Source organism: Stenella coeruleoalba (genome assembly GCF_951394435.1).
Source record: "Stenella coeruleoalba genome assembly, chromosome: 14".
In the NCBI taxonomy this organism is placed as follows: domain Eukaryota; kingdom Metazoa; phylum Chordata; class Mammalia; order Artiodactyla; family Delphinidae; genus Stenella; species Stenella coeruleoalba.
Window position 1 is genome coordinate 2,975,872 of NC_137160.1, and position 14,888 is coordinate 2,990,759.

The 14,888-nt window shown below is 49.3% G+C and overlaps 1 protein-coding gene across 3 annotated transcripts in view; it reads right to left on the reverse strand.

Annotated features, from left to right (window-relative positions):
- ZNF236 (zinc finger protein 236) overlaps positions 1 to 14,888 on the reverse strand; it is a 161,165-nt gene that overhangs the window by 126,885 nt on the left and 19,392 nt on the right. The gene's annotated exons all lie outside the window — the stretch shown is intronic.

The window sequence follows — 14,888 nt, forward strand, 5'->3', positions numbered from 1 at the left end:
AGCTACAGTAATCAAGACAGTATGGTACTGGCACAAAAACAGAAATATAGATCAATGGAACAGGATAGAAATCCCAGGGATAAACCCACACACATATGGTCACCTTATTTTTGATAAAGGTGGCAGGAATATACAGTGGAGAAAGGACAGCCTCTTCAATAAATGGTGCTGGGAAAACTGGATAGGTACATGTAAAAGTATGAGATTAGATCACTCCCTAACACAATACACAAAAATAAGCTCAAAATTAATTAACGACCTAAATGTAAGGCCAGAAACTATCAAACGCTTAGAGGAAAACATAGGCAGAACACTCTATGACATAAATCACAGCAAGATCCTTTTTGACCCACCTCCTAGAGAAATGGAAATAGAAACAAAATAAACAAATGGGACCCAATGAAACTTCAAAGCTTTTGTACAGCAAAGAAAACCATAAACAAGACAAAAAGACAACCCTCAGAATGGGAGAAAATATTTGCAAATGAAGCAACTGACAAAGGATTAATCTCCAAAATTTACAAGCAGCTCATGCAGCTCAGTAACAAAAAAACAAACAACCCAATCCAAAAATGGGCAGAAGACCTAAATAGACATTTCTCCAAAGAAGATATACCAACTGCCAACAAACACATGAAAGAATGCTCAACATCATTAATCATTAGAGAAATGCAAATCAAAACTACAATGAGATATCATCTCACAGCAGTCAGAATGGCCATCATCAAAAAAATCTAGAAACAACAAATGCTGGTGAGGGTGTGGAGAAAAGGGAACACTCTTGCACTGCTGGTGGGAATGTGAATTGGTACAGCCACTATGGAGAACAGTATGAAGGTTCCTTAAAAAACTACAAATAGAACTACCATATGACCCAGCAATCCCACTACTGGGCATTTATCCTGAGAAAACCATAATTCAAAAAGAGTCATGTACCAAAATGTTCATTGCAGCTCTATTTACAATAGCCAGGAGATGGAAACAACCTAAGTGTCCATCATCAGATGAATGGATAAAGAAGATGTGGCACATATATACAATGGAATATTACTCAGCCATAAAAAGAAACGAAATTGAGATATTTGTAATGAGGTGGGTAGACCTAGAGTCTGTCATACAGAGTGAAGTAAGTCACAAAGAGAAAGACAAATACCGTATGCTAACACATATATATGGAATTTAAGAAAAAAATGTCATGAAGAACGCAGGGGTAAGACAGGAGTAAAGACGCAGACCTACTAGAGAATTAACTTGAGGATATGGGGAGGGGGAAGGGTGAGCTGTGACAAAGCGAGAGAGTGGCATGGACATATATACACTAACAAACGTAAAATAGCTAGCTAGTGGGAAGCAGCTGCATGGCACAGGGATATCAGCTCTGTGCTTTGTGACCACCTAGAGGGGTGGGATAGGAGGGTGGGAGGGAGGGAGACGCAAGAGGAAAGAGATATGGGAACATATGTATATGTATAACTGATTCACTTTGTTATAAAGCAGAAACTAGCACACCATTGCAAAGCAATTATACTCCAATAAAGATGTTAAAAAAAAAAAAAAGAAGAAGAAGAAGAGGGAACCCAGGAAGCCTCAGATGGATGAGATGCTGGATTTTGCCTGAACACCTTTAGCCAGAAGTTTCACATATGAATTGTGCTGTGGCAAAAATAAAAGTTAGGGGGCTTCCCTGGTGGCGCAGTGGTTGGGAGTCCGCCTGCCGTTGCAGGGGACACGGGTTCGTGCCCCGGTCCGGGAAGATCCCACATGCCGCGGAGCGGCTGGGCCCGTGAGCCATGGCCGCTGAGCCTGCGCGTCCGGAGCCTGTGCTCCGCAATGGGAGAGGCCACAGCAGTGAGAGGCCCGCGTACCACAAATAAAATAAAATAAAATAAAATAAAATAATAAATAAATGTTGGGGCTTGTCGGCCTGGGGCCGCGACAGAGATCAGAAGCGCTGAAAGGTGAAGACGGAAGGTGAATCCTTTAGCCAGTGAACAGTGTTTTATTTTAACCGAGTAAAGCCTGGCATAAACCGAGCACTGCTGTGGATATAGCGTGACTATTTCTGTTGACTGCCGTCATCTGAAACGGGACCTCAAACATGGAAATAACAACACAAAACTCCCAATAGCAGCAAAAGCGGGGCCTCTGGGCATCTAGCAGTCGTCGCCCTGGAGGGCAGGCTTTTCACTCTGTGAGAGGAACGCAGCTTCCTTCACCTCGCAGCCACACAGGGGAAGAGAAGTAGCAGGACACATGGGCAAGCAGCGCTGGCTGAGGAGAGAGGAGCTGGACCGGCTGGAGCGGGAGCTGGAGGCTGCTTCAGGGGCTACGGGGGCATCACCGATCCAGCAGCAGCAGCGTTGCCAAGGCGACTCAGCTCCCAGGACCATCATTTGCTACTGTGCATGGGCTCAGCCGCCTCTTAGCTCTGCAGGGTGTGGGGCAGGTGGGATAGCCCCTCTAAGACTACTTCTTAAACTGTGAAGCTGGGGTTTGGTATCTGGGCTCGTGCAGTCGAGACAGCTGGTGTGATCCGTGGGAAATGCTCCCGTGGCCGGATGCAGAAGGTAGACGGTAAGCGCTCTCTTCCTCCGTCTGCTGGAGCGTGTCCCCCAGGCTCGTATCCTGGTCCCGAGCCTGAGCCACCTGGGCTGCGATCAGGCCAGGCTGGAGAACTCCTGCCCTCCGCCCCGTGGGGGCCTCCAAGCCTAGGCGTCCTCCCTCCTCCAGCTCACGGCTTCCCCTGCCAGGTGTCTGGACACTGAGAGGGGCTGCAGGTTTCCCCCAAACTGTATTCTACAAACACGGGGAGGGTTTAGGATGGTGGTGGGGCAGGTCAAGCTCCCCGGGAGACTCCGGACCTGAGTGACCAACACCAACCGGGGCCTCGCTTCAGGTGTCTCTCCTCCCCCTGCATTTCCTCCTCACGCCCTGCTGGTGTAACATGTGCAAAACAGACAGGAAAGAAGGAAGTCATAGCTGCTCATGTGCACCAGAAGGAGATACTCTTGCAAATAAAATGAAGTTTATATCCATTTATGACTGCATTGGAAACACCAGTTGGAGGGCTTGTCCCCAGATTGGGTGGGTGTATTTGCTCTACGGCGTGTACTTGAACTTGGGCAGTGCCGGGGTGGTTCTCATCTAGATGGGCGGCTATCCTCCTGGGCGGCTGAACCTGAGCGGCAGTGCCAGGCATGTCCCTGCTACTCTAAAGAGAAATGCCGCACACACGAAGCTGCCGGGGGCAAAGAAACACAAGCAGTGCTATTGATCTGAGGCCCTAATTAGAAGTCAGGGGGCCAGGCGCTCCGCCCACTAAGCATGGATTTGCTCTTCCAGCCGCTGGTTTAATGATGAGCGGGTATGTGCAGCAGCAGCCCCAGGGGGAGGGGCAACAGATGTGCTTATATATTTATTTGTTTACTTACTTGGTATTTATGGCAAACAATTCTTCCAAAAAGATGTAAACAAACATGGGGGAAATAAATTCCCTTTTAAATCCTAAACGGTAACATTTTGCAAAAGGCTAGCACAACAATCACAACCAGAATATGCCACGCAGCCATCTTGCTCAGATGCCCCAGTTTTACTTACATTCATTTGCGTGTGTACTGAGTTCCATACGATTTTATCACATCATAGTCTGTATATCTGCCAACTCCACACTGAATAGACCCACTACCACAAGGATCCCTTTTCTAACCCGCCTACCTTCCCCTCCCCCACCTCTAACCCCTGACAACCACTAATCTGTTCTCCATTTCTAAAACGCTGTCGTCTAAAAAATGTTATGTAAATGGAATTGCAGATAGCCAGGAACCCCCAGAAGCTGGGAGAGACAGGGAAGGATCCTTCCTCCCGTCGTGCATGGCCCGGCCAACACCTGGACTTCAGGCTTCTGACCTCTGGACTGTGAGATAATAAATTTCTGTTGCTTTATGCAGCCCAGTTTGTGGTACTTTGTTATGACAGCCCCAGGAAGCTAACACAACAGAGAAAAACTGCAAAGGTACACCACCAGCAGATGTATACGGGGATGCTGTGTCTGCTCTCAGGAGCAGATACTCATCAATGGGAACATGGACTAACAAATTACGGTGTAATAAGAAAACAGAAACGGTGAAAAGGAAGACATTACAGCAGCATGCAACACCATGGATGAATCTCGGCAGTAAATGTTCAGTGAGTAAAATAAGTTTCAAAGATGTCATGAACATGGTACATTTTCTGCAAAGTTAGAAATCTATTTTCTGGAATATTATATACATCCATATATAGTATAATGTGATGTAATATAATGTAAAAAGGAGCACAAGGGAAGAAGAACGGGGGGTCTGGCCAGCCAGGAGGGGGAGGGACTCACACAGACGCAGTTATTGCCAAGTTCAAGCGTCATGTGCAGTGGTGGGCTCCTAGGTGTGTGTTACATTATCACAAAGACACATTTTATAAAAGTGCCAGGCATGGGCTAACCACGACAATGTTTCATAAAGCCGGGATAGTGATTATTTCCGTTCGGTGCACAGGAATCCAGAAAGAAAAAGGTAACTACAAGCATAACCAAGTCCCATTCCCGTGGGCGGAAGGGAGACGAGACACAGCCACCCGCAGTGTCTGGGAGTCCTGTCCTCCAGCATCGAGGTTATTTCTGAGTTTCCACCTCCTGGAAAGCGTGGTGATGGAGAAATGCCATGTCACACTTATGCACGAATCCTCCTAAGGGTGAGTGGTGACGCAGACGTGACCTCGCTGGAGCCGAGCCTACGTCTGTACAGATGAGGGCGAATCACACTCCGGAAAGCACGGCCCACTCGTGTTCCCACCAGCAGCACATCCGTGTGCCTGCTTCCGGAATCTTCAGGAACACAAAGCGTTACCATTTAGGGGAGAAAAATCCTTACCATCTTGTGCAGCCACAAGGTGCATGTTACCTTTAGCGATTTGTGAGGCTGGACCTCTTCTATTTGTTCATCGTCCTTTCCAGCTTTTCTTTTGTGAATGCTTGCTTGGATCTTTGACCATTTTGTTGTTGTTGTTGGGGTGGAGACGTCGGGCTGCCTTCTCATTGATCTGTAAGGGTATTTTGTACTTGAACCATGAGCACATTGCTATGGTGATTAATCAGTAACTGAACCAACGCACTCCATGGTCTCTGACTGTGAGCTTGGTAGAACGTCTCTGACCCCTGGAGGATGCTGGGCCCGGCGCCCTGGCTCTGGAACCTGCTCTGCGGCGGCGTGTGTGCCCAGCAAGCCCCGGGTGCCGCAGGGCAAACACGCGGGCGGGAGGGGCTCTGAAGAGAAGCCCCCTCTCACTGTCCCCTGCTCCAACTGCCTCTTCCTCAGCGCACAAAGAGCGTGAAGACGTTCACGGGAGTTAACAAGCCACACATTATGCTTCCAGAATTATTTGACATTTGGATTGCCCTGAAGTGTGAAAGGCTCCCATTGTGTCCAGACTCACATGCGCCACGAGCGCTCACGGTGTCCTGGTTAGAAGGCTGCTTTTCGTTTCCATCCTTACATTACAAGCACTTTCCTCTTGGAGTCTGAGGACAATGTTTCAGTTATACAACCAGAAAAGAGCAATCTGTGCACGGGCGTCGTTAATGAATCCTTAATCCTCCTACACCATCCTTGGAGCCTATGTGAAGATTCCGCAAAGGCTTCTTTCCCCACACATGGGTTAACTGGGGCCTCCACTTGTTAGCAGTGGAAAGGAGGCCTCACGTTGAGAGGATGGATGGACAGATGGAGCACAGAGCAGAGCAGGAGAGACAGGAAAGGGCAGAAGCATAGGGAAACGTCCTGCCCTCCTTGGAGATCAACGCATGACCCTTTTTAAAAGAGAAAGCCATAAATTTTCATTTCTACCCAAGTCATTTTATAACATCCTATTAAAGAGGTATTTGGTTAAATCACTTGTTGTTTTTCAAGGTATTTTTATAAATAGAGGAGAGATTCCACACTGTCGCTACAATGGAGACGTGACCTCATCCTTAAAACGTGCTTCCTGTGGGCACCCGTCGGCCGCCAGGGATACAACTAGTCTCCTGCAGGTGGTTTCTTCTCCCCTTGTGTCGAAGTACCTTCTCTGTTTTACTCCCTGTACTGATTCACTGAGCGAAACAGGAAAGCAGTTTTCTCCTATATGCTAACCCAGCCCTGGGTGAAAGAACCTCTCCGGGGAAGACACCTGAAGGGTGGACGGGACTGAGGACGCTAGGGAAGAAGATGGTGGGCGGGGTGGGGGGACTCCGGGTGTGGGCGCAGGACCTGGGGGGGCAGCAGGGCGGCAGTCCCCCCACCCCCCGCCCCGGCACCCCGGCGCGACTGGAGCACGAGGCGTAGCTGGCAAGGGTACACGGATGGGTGTCTGCTTGCCCAGGCCCACAACTGAGCGTGACGCAAGATTCTAAGCAACCTCGCTCCCCTCCGACGGGTGCGTCGCACCTGTGCCGACCCTGCCCCTCGAGCAGTGCTCGGCTCTCTGCGGCCACTGCCCAAATCGGGTCCAGCTGGCACCCACGTGCTTCGGCATCTTCCTGGCTCCAGACGCATTTGCATATCTGTACGCTTTACCGTATCTTCCAAGCAAGAGTAAACAAGAGCAGAGAGGGTCAGAAATCGCCGCTCGCCTGGCTCACTCTCGCGGGCCTGCGTGGCTCCCAAAGGCGCCTGGGGCATGTTTCTGTTTCTTCCTCCTTTTGTGAGACGCCTCGTTTTAGAGGCAGCTTCTGTTCTGGGGCTCAGAACAGACACCTGCTTCTTCGCTCCTGTGCTCGCCCAGCATCTGGCCTCTGCTTTGCGCTCACGGTAAGCTGTTGAGATCTTCCACGCTGTGAGCAGAACTGGGCCTGGGTTCACAGCCCCTAAAACGTCAGTCTCGGCCACCCCGTGCACACTCAGGCCCCGTTACCAGCCCCTCTGGTGGCCTGTCTTCTTATTGCCCGCACAGTACATGACAGGCCACCTGCTGGACTAGGGCTCGGCTCTGGGATGCTCTGTGTCGGTGCCGGTGGAAAGTCAGCAAGTGAGGGGAGAAATACCACTGCGAGTGGGTGTTTGCTACGAACATCAGGCGGGTGGAGAACGGCGTGAACCACTGACCCCGCTGATACCACACTGTCACTTGGAGGACAGAGGTTACAGCCTCTTGATTCAAAGAGCTCATCTTCCCATAGGGATTCTAGACTAGGTTAGGGAGAAAACACATTTTTCACTTCATTTGGCTTTCAGCAGCATCAATAGATTGATGGATAAAACACAATTTACAACAAAATGGAAAGAAATGTAAACGCAACAACAGGTGCCTTTCGTGAATTCTTAGCAGCCATGGCAATCAATTCCACCTACTTTCTCACAGCTGATGCTTGAAGGTTAATCCATTTCATAAGCTCAGAGCTGTAAGAGAGGACAAGGCTTGTCTGCAGAGCGTCTGCGTGTCAGGGGCACGAGGTCACCCTGCCGTCACTTCTGGTTACAAGAGAGTAACCTTCCCGCTCTGCTCCCTGGCGAATGTGCTCTGTTCACCCAGCCGGTTTTCACTGGCTCATCCATTCATTCATCATTACAGGTATTTGTTAAGGGTCTACTAGGTGCCGGCACAATTCCAGATGCTGGGATAAAGCATCGAACAAACAGGCATGATGAGCCTGCTGTCAAGTAGCTTGCATTCCAGCGGACAAAGACGGAGGAGAAGCACCCAAAACTACAAGTGAATAAGGAAAGCACCGTGCAGTGGTAGGTTCCAAACGAGAGTTGAAACAGAAGGAGACAGTTGAGCGCTGAAATCTGAGTAAACAGGAGAAGCCAGCCTTGTGAAAATCAGGGGGACCGGAAGACTTGAAATGGTTAAGACACTGTTCTGATGTTAGCATCAGCAGAGTGATGTAAGAGTCAGTGCATTCCCTATCAACATCCCGGTGGATTCTTAGCTATGAAACCAAAAACTTGAGCAACAAAAGAAAAAGTAGATAAACTGGACTTGATCGAAATCAAAACATTTGTGCATCCGAGGACAGTACTGAGAAAATGAAAAGCCAACCTACAGAATGGAAGAAAATATTTGCAAATCACATATCTGACAAGGATCTAACATTTAGTATATACAAAGAACTCTTACAACTTAAAAACGAAAAGACAAACAACCCAACTAAAAAAAAGGTAAAGGATTAAAATGGACATTTCTCCAAAGAAGATATACAAATTGCCAATAAGCACATGAACAAAATGCTTAACATCATCAGTCAATAAGGAAATGTATATCAAAACTGCAATGAGACACCACCTCATACCTCCTCAGATGGCTATCAACAAAAACTGGAAAATTGTGTTGAGAAGGATGTGGAGAAACTGACACCCTTGTACACTTCTGGTGAGAAGGGAAAATGGTGTAGCTTCTGTGGAAAACAGCTTGGTGGCTCCTCAGAAAGTCAGAAGACCCAGCAACTCCACTTCGAGGAATATATCCAAAAGAATTGAAAACAGGAACTCAGGCAAAAACGTGTGCACAAATGCTCTAGCAGCACTATTTACAGTAGCTGAAAGGTGGAAACAACCCAAACACCCACCACTGATGCACGGATAAACAAGATGCAGTAATCCATGCAATGAAATATTATTCAGCCACAAAAAGGAAGGACGGACGTTCCGCCACCTGCTACACCATGGTCGAAACTCAAAAGCATTCAGACACAAAAGGCCACATACTGTAAAACTCTACTTACATGAAATACCCAGGATAGGTAGATCCATAGAGAGAGGAAGCAGATCAGTGGGTGCTGGGGGTTGGAGGGCAGGGAGGATGGGAGTGACTGCCTAATGGGTGTGGGGTTTCCATTGGGGATGCTGAAAAGGTTCTGGAACTAGACAGTGGTGAGGGTCGCAGAACATTACAAATCCACCGAATGCCACCGAGTGGCACAGTTTGAGATGGTTACGGGATGTGAATTTTATGTGATGTGAATTTTCTTTAATAGAAAACAATCGGGGGCAGCTCAAGGGGTAGGAAAAAATGGACCTGGAGAATCAGAAACATCCATGAGGCTGAATTGCATGGCACAGAACAAGGAAAGGAGAGGCCAGGTCACACTGAGCTTCTTAAGGTTTTAGGACCAGGAGTTACAACAGTGCGTTGTGAAGTCGCTGTGTGTGTGAGCAGGGCAGTTACACGCCTAACTGGTGTTTGGAGCGGCGCTCCGGCGTGTGGCTGGAGAGGTGGGGCTGGGCAGCGTGGACCTGCAGGCGGCTGTGGGCCGAGTGGTGGCATCAGGACGCTGTACATTTCAGGGCCGATTCTGCATATTTGGGGTGAGGGGTGATGGACTGAACATAGTGCTGAAGAGAGACGACCAACAGTTAGATGAACAGTTTGAAATTCGCACAGAATAGTAAGTGTGTTAATGAAGAAACCAAAAGGGAAACATTTCTGTAACTTACATAACCTGGCCTCCGAAAGAGTTTTCTTTCTTTTAAAAAGTCTGTGCCCTGTTTCACAGAACGTACTTTAAAAGACCAACAGAGGTCTTCCCTGGTGGTGCAATGGTTGAGAATCTGCCTGCTAATGCAGGGGACACGGGTTCGAGCCCTGGTCTGGGAGGATCCCACATGCCGCAGAGCAACTAGGCCCATGAGCCACAACTACTGAGCCTGCGCGTCTGGAGCCTGTGCTCCGCAACAAGAGAGGCCGCGATAGTGAGAGGCCCGCGTACCACGATGAAGAGTGGCCCCTGCTCGCCGCAACTAGAGAAAGCCCACGCACAGAAACGAAGACCCAACACAGCAAAAATAAATAAATAAATTACTAAACTCCTACCCCCAACATCTTCTTTTAAAAAAAAAAACAAAAAAAACAAGAACAACAGAAAAGCATAAAGTGCATAGGCGAGGAGCATGTGAATTAGGGAGCTGCGGAGCTGGGGGGGGGGGTCTTTGCGGTGACCCGCCCCCACCTCCTCACGGAGCCCATGAGGCCACAGACCCACCACGTGGGTGCCTCTGCACCCACCGTCCTGCCTCCGCCACGGTCGGCTCTGTGGCCGCGCGAAGCTGCCAGGGCAGCCTCGCCGCGGATGGCGGGGCTCAGACCCCTCTCCCCGACTCTCCAGGCCGACCTCGAGCCAGTTGCCCAGCGCCTCTGCTTCCAGGGATCTCAGTTAATAAACAGCGCGTAGGTTTGGGCTTGAGGATGGCCTGAGCCGGTCCCTGCCGTCACCCTGGTCTCCTGACAGCAGCCAGCCGCCACGGTGGTCGCGGTCGGTCCGAGCTCCTTCCCTGACAGCCAGGAGGCTGACTGTGCGCGACCTTGACGCCAGGGGACGCCACGGGCCGGCCTGCCCTGTCCTGCTCGGCTCTCTCACCTGGTGAAGGTGGGCGGTTCTGAGCACCTAGCTCCACTGTTCCTCCACGGCCAGTTTTCAGATATGCTGACACTCTCATCTCGTTCACTGATAAATCAACTAACAGAACTTTGTACAGGTGTGGGGGTGCACGCGTGAGCGTGGTGTCTGCTTGTGTGTGTGATGGAGGAGAGGGGGATGATACGGAGGTGGCGTGATGCTGTGCTGTTGTTTCTACACATTATTATTTTCTCCTTTTTCTCTAAAGAGCAGCACTTTAAAAACCAATTATCTAATTCTGAAAGAGCCTCATGGCATTTTAACTGTATAAAATTAGTCATGATGACATGAAATCTTGATTTGGAAACCTTTCAGAGGAAACCACTGTGCTCCTCCCGAAGGGCTGGAATAATAATGCCACCTTGGCTGATGACTTCAGTGATTAACACCTTTGTCATCCTGAAGCCACGCTTACTTTACATCTGATCTCAGCGTGATGCCTGCCCTAGAATTTCCCAGGGAAGAGAAAAGCAGACTGCAGCATTGTCAGAAATAGTACTATTTTTTTTTTTTGCGGTGCGCGGGCCTCTCACTGTTGTGGTCTCTCTCGTTGCGGAGCACAGGCTCCAGACGTGCAGGCTCAGCGGCCATGGCTCAGGGGCCCAGCCGCTCTGCAGCATGTGGGATCCTCCCGGACCAGGGCACGAACCCGCGTCCCCTGCATCAGCAGACGGACTCTCAACCACTGCGCCACCAGGGAAGCCCTGTTTTCCTTCCTTTTGAAATGCTTCCTTCTCCTGACCTCACCCTCCCCATGGCCTTGGTCAGCACGGCCTCTGTGGGAAAACTTCCCAGGAGGATTCTGGTTAAACATGGCAAACAGAACATACGTGATGTTTTGGCATCCTCCTGAAACCCTACCAAAATGACCATAAAGGGGAAAAAGAGTTACAAACTCATAAGAACAAAGAAAATAGAAACAATAAATTGGTAACAGTTTTGGGAGATGGAAAATAAATGAATGAGCGGTAGTTGTCTTAGTAATTGGAGAAAGTTTAAGCCAAGTTTGCATAATGGGAGTCGACAAGAAGAAGCCCGCCGATGTGTGAAAGCCTGTTTGAAGCCCGCTGATGTGTGAAAGCCTGTTTCTACCTCTGGAAGGAGGTCAAAGGCTGAAGGTGAAAACAGGCCATGTGCTCCCAGGAGCCCCCAGTCCTGCCCCCTCAACTTCTGTGCCAGCAGCGACTCACCCAGCACCCTCGCCCTGGGCCCCACTGAAGACCCAAGAGCTTTCTCTGGGAAAGGTGACTCGGGGAGGCTCTGGTCCCAAGGCCTCTGGTGCAGCCAAGGGCAGTGGCCAGGCCCCCACCAGGAGGTGACCCAGTGCCCGTTCTTGTGAAGCGAGTTTTCCTGGAACACAGACACACTCATTCCTGGTCACGGTGGCTTCTTTCGAATTACCATGCCCTGCAGCAGCGTAGAGGGGGTGGAGTAGCTGCGACACAGACCTAATGGCCCACAAAGCCTAAAATACGTGCTGCCCCGACTTTACAGACACGCTGCTACTCCTGCCTGAGAGCAAGAACCGCCGGTCAACCACGGGACTTCCATCAGCTTTAACTTTCCCTCCTCTGATCAGGACTTACTCTTGTTAAACACGGACAACTACAGATGGCTGGACACATAAAAAAGAATGAAATAGTGCCATCTGCCACACCATGGATGGACCTAGAGACTGTCTTACTGAGTGATGTAAATCAGACACAGAAAGACAAACGTCCTGTGATATCGCTTGTGTGTGGCATCTAAAAAAAGGGTACAAATGAACTTAGTTACAAAACAGAGTCACAGACTTAGAGAACAAACTTATGGTTACTAGTAGGGGACAGGGAGGGAGGACAAATTGGGAGATTGGGACTGACATATACACACCTCTATACACAAAGCAGATAACCAATAAGGGCTTACTGTACAGCACAGGGAACTGTGCTCAGTACTCTGTAATGGCCTATATGGGAAAAGACTCTAAAAAAGAGTGGACCTGTGTATATGTAAAACTGATTCACTGTGCTGCACATCTGAAACTAACACAACATTGTAAACCAACTATACTCCAATCAAAATTAAAAACAGAAAAAAAGATGGCTGGACATTTCAGGAAACATTCCATCATGAAAGACGGAGACAAACCAGGCAGAGAAAAGGAACTCTGCGGAAAGAAAAGACAGTGCAGAGAGCTGAAGAAAATTTCAAAAAGTATTTCTTTAATTAACATCCTTGCAGAGATACGAAAATATATTTTTTCCATGCAACATGAACAAGATGTTTAGAAGGAACGTAGATGAGTAAAAAGAAAGAAAAGGGTTCTTGGAAATTCAAATAAAAAAGTGGAAATAAGCTGATTCACTTGAAACAAACACACCATTGTAAAGCAGTTATACTCCAATAAAGATGTTTTTAAAAAAGCAGAAATAAAATAACTGATTGAAATATGGGAAAATACAATTGAAGACATGTCTCAGAAACTAAAACAAGAAAATAGACATAAAAAGAGAAGAAATTTCAGGATCTCCAACTGTTGATAAACAGAAGTTCCAAAAGAAAAAAACATGGAGGAGGGGCTTCCCTGGTGGCACAGTGGTTGAGAGCCCGCCTGCCGATGCAGGCGACACGGGTTCGTGCCCCGGTCCGGGAAGATCCCACATGCCACTGAGCGGCTGGGCCCGTGAGCCATGGCCGCTGAGCCTGCGCGTCCGGAGCCTGTGCTCTGCAACGGGAGAGGCCACGATAGTGAGAGGCCCGCGTACCGCAAAAACGAACAAACAAAAAACCCAAAAGTGCTGCTGGTGTTTAGAGGCAAGGGAGCCATCACGTTGATGACGAGGTGACGACCCGCCCTTTTGAGGACAGTTTCATTTCTAAAAGCGTGTCCAGGGCCGGAGGACGCACCACCCACGGGGCCTGTGTCCCGAGGGGACGGGCTCCTGCCCACTGGACTGGCCGCTCTTGGGTTGCTTGAACATCACCACACGAGCAGCCCCTCCCACTAAGCAAGTCTTATGTCCCCCAAATACTTTCAGTCTTCCTTTCAAATTTGAAAAGTGGAGTGACCTTATCATTTCTGAGGTTGTCATTTACGTTCATAGTGACCTGGAGGAAAAAACCTAATTTTTTCAAAAGATCACAATCACTCATGGTTCTGTTGGAATCTCCTCCCTCACCTAATTAATTCTGCCCAGCCCTCCTGGGTAGTAATGTCACAGGCTCATCGGGAGAAGCTATCAATTAAATTAAGCAATTTTAAGTTACCACAGTCCTGGATGTTGCCACACTAGTGGGTCATTACTCACTGCTTTGCCTGGAAATGGGCAGGACTGGAACCACGCCATGAGTACAGCTTGAAGCAAACCATTGCAGGTCTATACTGGGAAACGGGGCTTTAAATGTATTGACGAAAGGGATCTAACGTCTGAAGGCTACTGTATCAGTAATAAGTCATCACTAAAGAGGTTTCCAGGCAGGTAGCTCAATGAGATGGAGAACTACCTGCTATCCAGGTGGCTCCTAGATGGTAGGACCACTAGCATCTATTGGTGTAGGTCTCCCCCTGTGGGTGGAACTAATTCAGCTGTACACGTGCACGTGCAGTATTTTGTATTTGTTTAAGGCTTGGTTTTCACATGAAGTTAAACCTTTTTCCAAATACAAGAGATGAATGACTATTTAAAGAATTTTTTAAACTTACGACAAAATATATAGTATCTTGAAATAAACCAGGTTAGCAAACATTTCTACTGTTTGTATTGTCCGTAACCTTTTCAAATGGAGAAGAAATCACACCTATGAAGCTGTGAGTGAACTTACTGCGGAGCATTATCCTACAGGTGTGGTCCTAGGAGGGCATGACGTAGATGTCACCATGTGTCTGTGACCACAGTGTGGCCCCCACGGGGAGTGCTGCCCCAGGGAGCTGCCGAGTCACCTCCACCTGCACTGGGACCAGGATCTCAGTGGAGAAGACTCGTTGCAAGGCCTAGGATCCCTTTCAGGCCTGTGTTACCTCTGGGGAGTTAAAATCCCTCGTGAACGTTCGGCTCTGACAAGCTGAGTCCCACAGACCCCGGGAGAGTGTCTCATGGGCGGCGCGGCTGGGCTTCCACGCACCACCGACGGGCTGGGCGAAGCCGCGCGGCTGGGTTGCGAGTTGCGGGCCCAGGGCCGGCTGGCTGGGTTAGGTCAGAGCCAGGAGGATCCAGGCCTCCCTTTGGTACCAGCGAGAGCAGCTCCATCCCCGCCCACCGCACCTGTGCAAACGCATTTCATAAAGCGGCGGGAGCGCCTGAGTGCCACGGAGCTCCATGAGGGTGAGACCCAGGGGCGAGAAGTACTGCCAAGGGGCCGTGCCTCTCCACGTGGACGGCTGCTGGGCCTGGGGAGGGAAGGGCTCGCACAGAGGAGGGAGGCTCGGGGCTGGGGGTCCACATTTACGATTCTGAGGTCAGAGCTGAAACATCCCCTCAATTTTCATGACGAAGCAGCAGCACTG